At 48.9% G+C, this 10,350-nt stretch overlaps 1 pseudogene; it reads right to left on the bottom strand.

Moving 5' to 3' along the window:
• Positions 1 to 8,337: 8,337 nt before the first annotated feature.
• On the bottom strand, positions 8,338 to 8,925 carry LOC131901943 (GTPase HRas-like; annotated as a pseudogene).
• Between the last annotated feature and the right edge of the window lie 1,425 nt (positions 8,926 to 10,350).

A 10,350-nucleotide genomic window follows, 5' to 3' on the forward strand; every position in this document is an offset into this window, starting at 1 on the left:
AGTCATTAGGGGTCAACCAATGTTCACTCTCGTTTTCTACCAAGGCTAATGTAAAAGGAGCAGTAGGACCATACTGAGCACAGGTGGATCTAAGCTTTTCAACAAGGTGGACATTTAATTTTTGGTAAGTCTGTCCTGGCGGGAGGTCCTCTGATGATGGTTCCTCCTCCTCCTCCTCCTCCTCCTTCTCCTCCTCCTCCTCCTCCTCCTCATTTTGGTCTTCCAAACCCTCTGAGGGGCCGCTCTGGGTGGCCGCCTCAGATGAGTCCCCATAGGTCTGGCTCCGGGTAATGGGAAATGCCAGGACAGGCTGAGACTTAATTTTTGATTTAATAGATTTTTGAGATGGTTTTAGCAAGCCAGGAGCCACCGCCTCAAGGGCAAGGTCTTTAAGGTCTTTGTTGAGAATTTTTAATTCCCTTAAAAGCTCAATATGTTCCCTGAGAGTCTGGAGGGCCCATCGCAGTGAGCTGAGATCTGGGACGCAGGGGTGGGGGTGGGGGTGGGGGTGGGTGGGGGTGGGTGGGGTGGCAACAACACTCATCAAGGATGGGCCCACAAAAGTGGGAAGATGGAGAAACATAGGGAGGGGGCATTGTGGAAAGGGGAACCGCTGGAGATTTTTGAGGTGGTTTAAAAAGGCTCAGGGACCCCTGTTTTAAGGGGAGATTTTTGAAGGGGGCCAGTCTGGATTGTGGTAATGGGTCACCTCTTATTCTAGGGAAGCCTCCTCGGTGGGGTCTAGAGGGGAATTAGAGGTAAAATTGTTAAGAGAGGGATGAAGATGGAGAGGGGCAGACTCCTGAGGATTCAGGGTGGACTCCTGAGGATTCTTAGGTTCAGAAGTCATGAGCGTTCCCTCTTTCATAGAACGCAGGTTGTGATCTGAGGGACAGACCGAAGGTGGACGAGAAAGCACTCGGGTCTTAGGGCAGGTGGAGGGGGGGCAGAAAGCTTCTTTTAAGATTTTTTTCTCCTGTATTAATAACCTCTTTTATGTCAGGGGAATGTTTGGACCTTAAAAATGTCATTAATAAGGTTCCAGTAAGAAAATGTAGTGATGGGGACCTTCTCTGGTCAAAAAGCCCTGCAGTAATCATCTCAACAGTCCCCAAGTCGTCGCCATCTTTTTTCATCTATGGTTCCCTCTTGGGGGAACCAAGGACATGTGTCCGTGATATAATGAAAAAAGGCTTTAAGGTCCTTTTTCTTTACCCTAGTTCCTCGTGTCTTGAGGGCTTCTTTTAGGCCAGAAATGAATAAATCTTGTAACGAAGTTGCCTGTCCCATGGCTCGTCACTTTCTTACCTGTGTCGCCTCTGTTCTCTGCGATCGCTGTCCTGAACCGGACGATGTCAGGGGGATCCAACAACTTCACCAAGGTCTTTGCTCTGGGAGACGATGTTCCGGATCCTCAAGAGGGGGTTTCGAGCATGTTGGGTGCCAGTTGCCCCAGCTGGCAGGGCTTCAACGGGAACTCGACCACCCTAAGGACAGAATGATAAGGACAGGAGACACAAAGGAAGACACCAAGACAGGATTCTGATCAAGGTGCATCTTTATTTTTCTCCAAGAGGGTTCATATAGCTTGCAGGGTGGGGGGAGCAGGCAGCTGTTATCTGCGTGAAGCAAGCTAACGCTGCTGCAGGATGTTTGTGCATGATGTTGACAGGGTGAAAAGGCCAAAGGCTCTAACTCAATGCCCTGTCGCTAGGCAACCTGACCGCAAGATGTTCTAGTTCCCTGTCTTATCGGGGGTCTGTATTTTTCCATTAGCTAGAGGCTCTGTCCTTGTCCCTGACAAATCTCAACAGTTCCACCCATACTTCTTGATCTAGGAGCTAAGTCAATGGAATGGGGCTAGGGGGCTTGGTTGTGGTGGATCTCATGGGGACAGTAGCCTTCAGAATTGGGGGTGCATGTCTTGTACAGGGTCATGGACCACAAGACACGCCTTTTCATGGACCTCAATATCATCAAAAAAGGCCCTGTCATCTATAAGTAGGACAACTTACATCTTGCAAAGTATCTCTGCCCCAGAGGTTTCTAGGTACATTGGAAATGATAGGGTGAATGACTTCTCAATTGCCATCAAGATTCATCCAATGGACTGGATGGGTGGTCATCTTGGAATGTAGTAGGCCTCCCACACCAATCATAGTCGGACCAGGTTTAAACTTCCAATGTTGGAAGTGAAGAAACCCCAGTCTTGTTTAAAATGGGTAGCATTTCCACCCTTGTCAACCAAACCTTTGGAAAGATGGGCATTGTCTAATAGATTTTGGGTTACCAGAGCCTTTTACTGGCAGGGCTGAGGAGTTCCTCACCTGGAGTTTAAAGGGGCTGGTGTTTCAGCAAGCTGTGACCTGCAATCCTTTTCCCAATGAAATCCTTTATTGCATCTGGGGCATCAGATCATAGTTTCTGCCCGGGGGCAGTCATGCCACAGATAGCCTGTTTTGCCACATCCCCAGCAAGTTCTGTCTACCTGAGGACCCTCGGGAGTGTCATTAGTACCTTGCTTATCAGTGAGGCAAGCATCCAGGGAGGCAGTAAGAGCGGTGATTGGACTGGTGCTGGGGTCAAGGTCTCTGGTGGCCTTCACCCATTTTTATGTATGTCCTTATACCTCATAGCTGTATTACAGATTTGGGTATTGAGTCCCTCCCAAGTCAGTTGTTAATAGCTTGTGTCTAGAGGGGCCCACATCCACTCTGCACTCTACTGCCTCATTCACACGGGCCAAGAAGTTGGTGAATAGCTCCCTGGGCAGTTGGATAAAATTGTGGAAGTACAGGCTCTGGGGACCTTGAGGTCCAGGTCTGAGACTTGTTGAAAATAGGCATTGAAGCCAATCTGTGCCTGGTGCCCTGGATGGACATATTTCCTATAACCTGTGAGCATATCATAGGTCACCTGGACATTATGTAAGATGTTCGTTCAGGCCTGGGATTCTGCCTGATCCTCATAGTCTGATTTTTCAGCTAAGAAAGACTTCAGGCTCCAACACAGCTTTAAGCAAATGGTACCAATAGAAATAAGTTTGTAACTGCATGGACCATTGAGCAAGGACCTGCTGAAAGTAGAGGGAATCTGGGCCTGACTCATTGGTGGCCTTCCAGATGAAGAAGAGATCAGCTCTGGGGATGGGAATCCAGTGCTGGGCATTGACATTTAGGCTCCCACTCTATAAGGCTTCGATGGGCCTACAGACTGACAGTGGAGCAGGCTGTGAGGGTTGTAAGACACCTGGCACCACGGGAGAGTAGCCACCTCCTGAGGCAGGCAGGTATTGTGGTAGATCACCCCAAGAATCCTGCGGCGGAGGGGTAGCTGCCAGTGGTGGTGGAGCAGAGGGGATAGCAGCACATGACTTGATAGCTGCCTTCTCTTTGACAGATTTGGCAGGACCCAGACTGAAAGCTACATTCTCCTTGACAGATTTGGTTGGACCCAAACTGACATATCTCAGAGCCCAAACTGACAGATTTCCTGGAGGCTTTATTGCCCACGCTACAAAGCAACTCATCAAGTCCGAGTGAGGGCCTGAGGACAGGACAGCGGGTCATTCGTATCAGTAGAATGCCGTTTATTGAAGGGAAGTAGGGGCCTAAAATACAGACTAACAGCATAATGGAAAAACCTAGGAGGGCAAAAGTTCACTAGCTCATGCCCTAGCTGTTTACTCAACTGTGCGGGATGCATGGAACAAGGAACGTGCAGTTAGCTGTTTTCGAGGAAGGAAGCCAGCAGGAAATCAGCATAGGGAGGACATCTGGTCAAGGTCAGTAAGCAAGTTAGCAGCTGCCCAAGGAGCAGGGGCCAGGACCCAACACAAGCCCCCCTCAGCTCCTTTGCAGCCCTGGAAGCAGCACCCTCGGGGAGCCGGCCAAGGGTTGGCCCGGTGTTTGTTTTAATCAGGCATCCTGTGAGCAGCTTCTGAGAGTGATGGTGAGACTGTGGAAGCCTTGGGCTTGGGCATGAGCCAGTGTGCAGAGGCCTGGTGGAACGCTTCATTCTCTGTGGCTTTTTGCCGTTCTGGGTACTAAGCTTGCCAGGGGAACTGGGACCAGACTTGACTGTTCCCTTGCTTCAGGAATGGAACCAGAATCAATGCAGAGGTGCTCCCTGGCTATATGGAACTCGGCAGGTGGGTGCAGGTGCCTGCAAGCCATGGAGAAGGAAGGAAGGGAAGGGAAGGAACAGTATTGAGAGGTTATGGGCTGAATGGGTATGTGCTTGATTGCTAGGAGGGGCAGGAATTTTTAAAGAGACGGGAAGTGTGGAAAGCGTGGCACAGCAGCCACACAGGAGGCTGAGGGTGGAGGCCTCCCAGGCATTTGGAGTTTGCCACATATGAGTGCCAGTTGGTGGGAGATTTATTAAGGCAACTCCACGTAGTTAAAAGGGAGGTTTATTTTGGAGTAACTTACAACAAGTAAAGGGATAGGTTACAGGATCCAGGAGAGGTGAAGTGCAGTCCTATGGAAAACTGCTTGGTCTACCCTCCAGGATCACCAGGAACAAGAGACCGGCACATCCAGACTTTGGTTCTCAAGGGCTCCCGTCTTGGTCCTGCATTAGGGGCAGGTCATAGGTAGGTGTGACAGTTACCAGAAGCCTCACTGGGGGTAGTACTTCCAGGACAAAGCTGGAGCATTTAGCTACCCACTACAGTGTTTAGATTAATGTCCATGTCTGTAGGCTATTATAAAGCAGCTATGATCTATGTGTAGTGATATTCTGTATTAGCAAGAAAGTTAAGTTTTTGTGAAGTAATATTTTCGACAATATTATAAGAATGTTCAAAATTTGTTAAACAGTTTCAAGTTGTAAAATTATTAACTACTCTTACCTGAAATGAGAGACTGGCTTGCTTTTCTTACTGTCCTTGGGATGGTTTTTTGGGGTGTAGTAGCGCTTTTCAGCCAACATGAGTCACCAGTGTCGTGCTAAAGCAGGTCCCACTGAAGACTGGCTGGCGGCTGCAGGTGAGAGTAGAGTGTCCCGTGTGCACGTGGGGAGGATTGGTGGCAGCAGCATGGTGGCGGACCTTTCTGCCTCTTCCTGGAGCTTTAGGGCCCGGCTTTGCCTTTGAGGCCTCCTTGGCCCCTCAGCGCTCTTCCATCAGCCCAGAGGCTGACGTGTGGGATTGAGTGGCCTGAACTCAGGGCGGGGAGAGTTCTAGGCAGTGATTATGACGGTTGGCATTGGCGTCCATTTTAACTAGGCAGCTTCTGAGCGAGAGGGTGAGACGGTGGAAGCTGTGGGCTCAGGTGGGAGCCTGCGTGGTGGTGGGTGGCTCACTCACAGTGGCTCTCGCCAGTCTGCGGGCTAAGCTCCCTGCAGATCCTGGAACCAGACTCAGCCACTGTAAATCCTGGTTAGCAGATTTTAGAGAGAGAATCTTTTTTTTTTTTTTGTAAGCCTTCATTGTTATTTTTTAAAGCTTGTAAATCCTGGTTAGCAGATTCCAGAGAGAGAATCATTTTATGTAAGTCTTCATTGCTGTCTTTCACAGTCTGTATCAGTCCCAATAGTGACTCATCTTTGTTTTTATTATTAAACCAGTATTTGAACACTATGCGAATTGTTACGATGAATGCTAAAGTGGTACAGGCCAGATATGCCTTAGAAAGGTCATAGATTTCCAGGAAAATGTCATTCATCATATAAGGAAAAAGGTTTTTTAAATTCTTGTGAGGTAATGTTGTCGGCCCTATTACAAATTTGTTAGCTCATTTTTGTTAGTCAGTTTTAAGGTGTAATATTATCAAGTACTTTTACTTGAAATAAGACGCTGGTTTCCTTATCTTTTCGTGGTTTTGGGGGTGTAGTAGCACTTTTCAGCCAGGAGGAGGCGTTGTTATAGCTCCAAAGCAGGGCCTGTTGAATGTCTTGGCTGGCAGCAGAGTGAGCACAGGCAGTAGGCAGTTCTTCAGGTGACTCCCTGGAGCTTCAGAGCGTGGAGAGTTCCAGGCTGCTCTAAGGCCCTCTCTGCCTCTGCAGACAGGAGATCTGCCAGCAGGCCCAGCTCCAAGCCCTCTCTGTGCCTCTGTAGGGTGCCACCCAAGGGAACAGTGCCATGTCTGTTTTAACTAGGTGAAACTGTGGAAGCCTCGAGCTGGGGCGGGAAGCCGGCACTCAGGGAGGAGGGGAAAGGCCTCACTCACAGCAGTTTCACTGGTCTGGGGGCTAAACTTGCCTCGGAACTGAGACCGGATTAGCGGAACTGAGACCGGATTAGCTCTTTTTCGGGAATGAAACTGTGTAGGTTTCCTGGAGCTCTGTAGGTGATACCCTGCAGTTTCAAGCGCCTGCCAGCTTTGGAGGAAGCTGAGGGTGGGAGCCACCCAGGCCTATGGAATTTGCCTCACATTGGGTGCCAGATATTGGTGAAATTATTAAGGCCACTCCACGTAGTTAAAGTGGAGGTTTATTTTGTGGGGTAGCTTACAAGTGAAGGGATAGATTACAGGATCTGGGAAAGGTGTAGTGCAGTCCAACGGTGTTCTCTGGAGAACTCTGCTCAGTCTACCTCCAGCGTCCAGGGTCCGGGAACCAAGAGAGCGCGACACATCCGGATCTCGGTTCTTCCGGGTCCTCCCTTGGCCCCACCTTGTAGGCGTGACAGTTACCTAAGCTTCAGTGGGGTTTGGAACTTCCAGATCAAAGCTGGAATGGCTACCCACTACACCTTTGGGTGGGGAATGGAACCAGACTGGCTGTGGAGGGGCTCCTTGGTGCCCACGCCGAGAGTGGTCAGCTATCCAGAACTCGGCAGGTGGGTGCACGTGCCCAATAACCAGGGAGGCGGAACAAAGGGAAGGAACAATACTGGTAAGTTATGGACTGAATGGGTAAGCACTTGGTCCCCAGGAGGGATGGCAGTTTTAAAAGAGACAGGGAAGAGTGGGAGGTGTGGAAACTGTGCCACAACAGCCGCAGAGGAATCTGATGGCAGAGGCCGCCCAGCCATTTGGAGGATGCCCCACGTGAGTGCCAGGTAGTGTGGGCATTTATCAAGGCAACTCCTAACTTACAGCCAGTAAGGGGGTTGTTCACAGAATGTGAGAGAGGTGAGGTGCAGTCCAGCTGGGTTCTCTAGTAAACTCTGACTTGGTCTGCCATCCAGCATCCAGGTTCACGAGAAATGAAGAGGGCCGGACAGATCTCTGGTCTTGAGGGCTCCCATCTCGGCCACACCCCAGGGGCAGGTCATAGGTATGCGTGACAGTTACCAGCTGAGGTGGTGCTTCAAGGTCAAAGCTGGAACCACTACCCACTACATACCTTGTATCCACATGAGTTTATTATGGAGAGCGCGAGAGAGAAATAGGGAAAGAAGGAGAGAGAAAGAAAACGAAGAGAAAGGGAAAGTGGATTTGTGCACACCTCATGACGGGAAAGGGAGGAAGAAGGGAGGGGTGTTTCCCTAAAGGTGCCTTACATCAAGACACAGGGTGGGTCCCCAAGGAATGGGCCAGAATGCCAACACCTTCATTTAGTTTTTTCATTTGCAAGCCGTTCATAGTGGCACTAAACAGAGTCCTAACTCTGTGCACTTCGATTCTTGACATGCAAAAGTTTTTCCTCCTTTTTTAAAAAACCTAGTTCACTGTTTAAAATTTGTCAAGTGTCTTACGAGCTCTGATGATGCAGATGGTGTATGTGGGGTATCACCCCACCGGGAACTGAGGTCACCTCTGAGGAGGTGGTCTGGAGCCGAGGGAAGTTAAGTGTGCCGCTTATTCGTTTCCCAGCCTCCCTCTTACCCGGAGCTCATCAGACACAGCGGGGAGTCATGTCAAGCAGGAACTCCTTTATTATTAGGCAGTAAACATCTTATAAAGCCTAAAACCACAGAACCCTGGGGGGGATGGAAGGACCAAACCAATTGTTCTAAAGGTCACCCTATACTCATTCCTTTTTCCAGGAGCTGTTTATGCACTGACATAATCTCTTGATTTTTGTATTTAATCCCACTGCAAACAACTTGGGCTAACTTCTCTCAGTACCATTTGTATCTAATCTCAGCATAAACAACTTGGACTCACTTCTCTCAGTACCATTTGTGTCTAATCTCAGTGCAAACAACTTGGGCTAACTTTTCTCGGTACCATTTGTATCTAATCTCAGCGTAAACAACTTAGGCTAACTTTTCTCGGTACCATTTGTGTCTAATCTCAGTGCAAACAACTTGGGCTAACTTTTCTCGGTACCATTTGTATCTAATCTCAGCGTAAACAACTTGGGCTCACTTCTCTTGGTACCATTTTTATCTAATCTCAGTGCAAACAACTTGGGCTCACTTCCTCTCGGCACCATCTGTGTAGCTCACGTCATGGAGCCAGGGCCATTCTCATCGGGACGGTTTAGCTTTTGTACTTTGTGTTGCTAAATCTCACGTACTAGTGCGTAAAAGGCATCCTCTACACCCTGTCGGGTCTTTGATGATGTTTCAGTGTAGGGGATGTCATAGCTGCTTGCAAGGTCCTGGGCCTGCCAAGACTCAACAGTATGAGTGGCCACGTCATACTTGTTCCCCACCAGCACCATTGGCACATCATGTGAGTCCTTCACCTGCTTGATCTGCTCCCTGTACTGATGGATGTCTTCAAAGGACTTGGTGTTGTTGATGGCAAACACACGAGGAAACCCTTCCCTGTGCTCATGTACTGGTCCCACATGGCACTATACTCCTCTTGACCTGCTTTGTCTAAGATGTCCAGCGGACATGTCTTCCCATCCATCAATGACCACCTGTTTCCAATAGGAGTCTTCTATGGTGGGGTCATACTCGTCCACAAAATGTTTCTGGATCAGCTGGATGGTCAGGGCACTCTTTCCCATGCCTCCAGCACCCACCACCACAAGCTTGTGTTCTGTCATTGCTTCTATAGGGACTGTCACTCCAAGAGCTCCTGCCCCACAAGGGGTGCAAAGAGGAGCAGAAAGCCCTAATTGGTGCCTGACATGGGTGTCCTTGTAGCCCCGAGGCTGGAGTGTGATGGCTGAAGAGTGTAGAGTAACTGAATATGGAGGCTAATTCTCCCTTTTGTTTTATTGTTAAAGGGTGTGGAATGAGTGACATCGGTTTGTCAGAGGATATTTGGCTCTAGGCCTCTGGGGTTAACTCCCTGTGTTTGTAAAGGGGGTACCTTTAGGAAAAACTGGAGTGTACATTTGGGGCGCCTCCCAGGAGGGTATGGATCCATTCTATTGGCTTTCCTTTTCTCACTAGCACTGCAGAGATCATTGTAGCGCTTATGAACAGTCAGAGGGAACTGGGAAGGTCAGCAGAAATCTATTAAGGGCATCTTGAAAAAGGTATGGTAAAAGGTATTGTAAAAGGATGGCCTGATGTTCTCAGACAAGAGCAATAATATCCTGAGGTTTTTTAATTTTTTAAAAGGAGAATAAGGGTACAAGACTATTCTTGGAGATGGGAACCCAAGGTAGTATTGAATGGATCTCTCCCAGGATACTCTGCAACTGAGTCAGGGTCAAAGACACAGGAATGTGTAGCTTAGGCTTAAGTGGGCAGGTTCAGGTCAGGGTAAGTTCGGTGCCAAGAATCTTAAAGGGGGGCACCCTTTGGACTGTGTTAGGAGCCACTGTGAACCCTCCTCTCTGAAGCTGTGCAGCACCTGCCCCAACAAGTCCTGCAGACAAGAGGGGACCTTAGGTCCCAACATAATAATATCCATATAATCAGGTAAGCATCTTACCATCTTTAAGTAGGGGTACTAAGAGGATGGCCAGGTATTCTTGTCAGGCGGTTGGGCTATTAGCCATTCCCTGGGGTAATACAGTCCATTTAAATCTCTGATCAGGTTGGGAGAAATTGAGGGAGGAGATAGAGAAGGCAAACTTGGTACAATCATCCAGATGGAGGGGGATTGACAAGAAACAAAAACATCAATCGCAACCAGGGTATATTCTGAGGGTATTACTGGTACCCAGGGCAGACCCCTCAAGGGGGTGCCTACCAGCTCCATCCTCTCATTTACTTTCCATAGATCCTGTAACATGTGCCACACTCCTGACACTTTTTTAATAACAAAGACAGGTTATTCCAGGGACCCATGGAAGGGTTCACACACTGAAGGTCCGATTGTTCCTTAACTAGAGCCTCATTTAGGTATAGCAAGTGGCTACTGCTCCACCCATACTGGGTCACCCAGCCTCCACTCGATAGGGGGTACCTGGGAACCCAATTGGAATTTTGGGGTCATTTTTATAGTGGGTGAAGAAGTCCTCTCCTTTAACTCCTCTGCTCCCCATCCCCTTCCTTGGGCCTCTTCTTCCTCCATAATGTCATAGAAAGCTTGGTGGTTGGTGGTGAGT

The sequence above is a fragment of the Peromyscus eremicus genome, unplaced genomic scaffold (genome assembly GCF_949786415.1).
Source record: "Peromyscus eremicus unplaced genomic scaffold, PerEre_H2_v1 PerEre#2#unplaced_706, whole genome shotgun sequence".
In the NCBI taxonomy this organism is placed as follows: Eukaryota; Metazoa; Chordata; class Mammalia; order Rodentia; family Cricetidae; genus Peromyscus; species Peromyscus eremicus.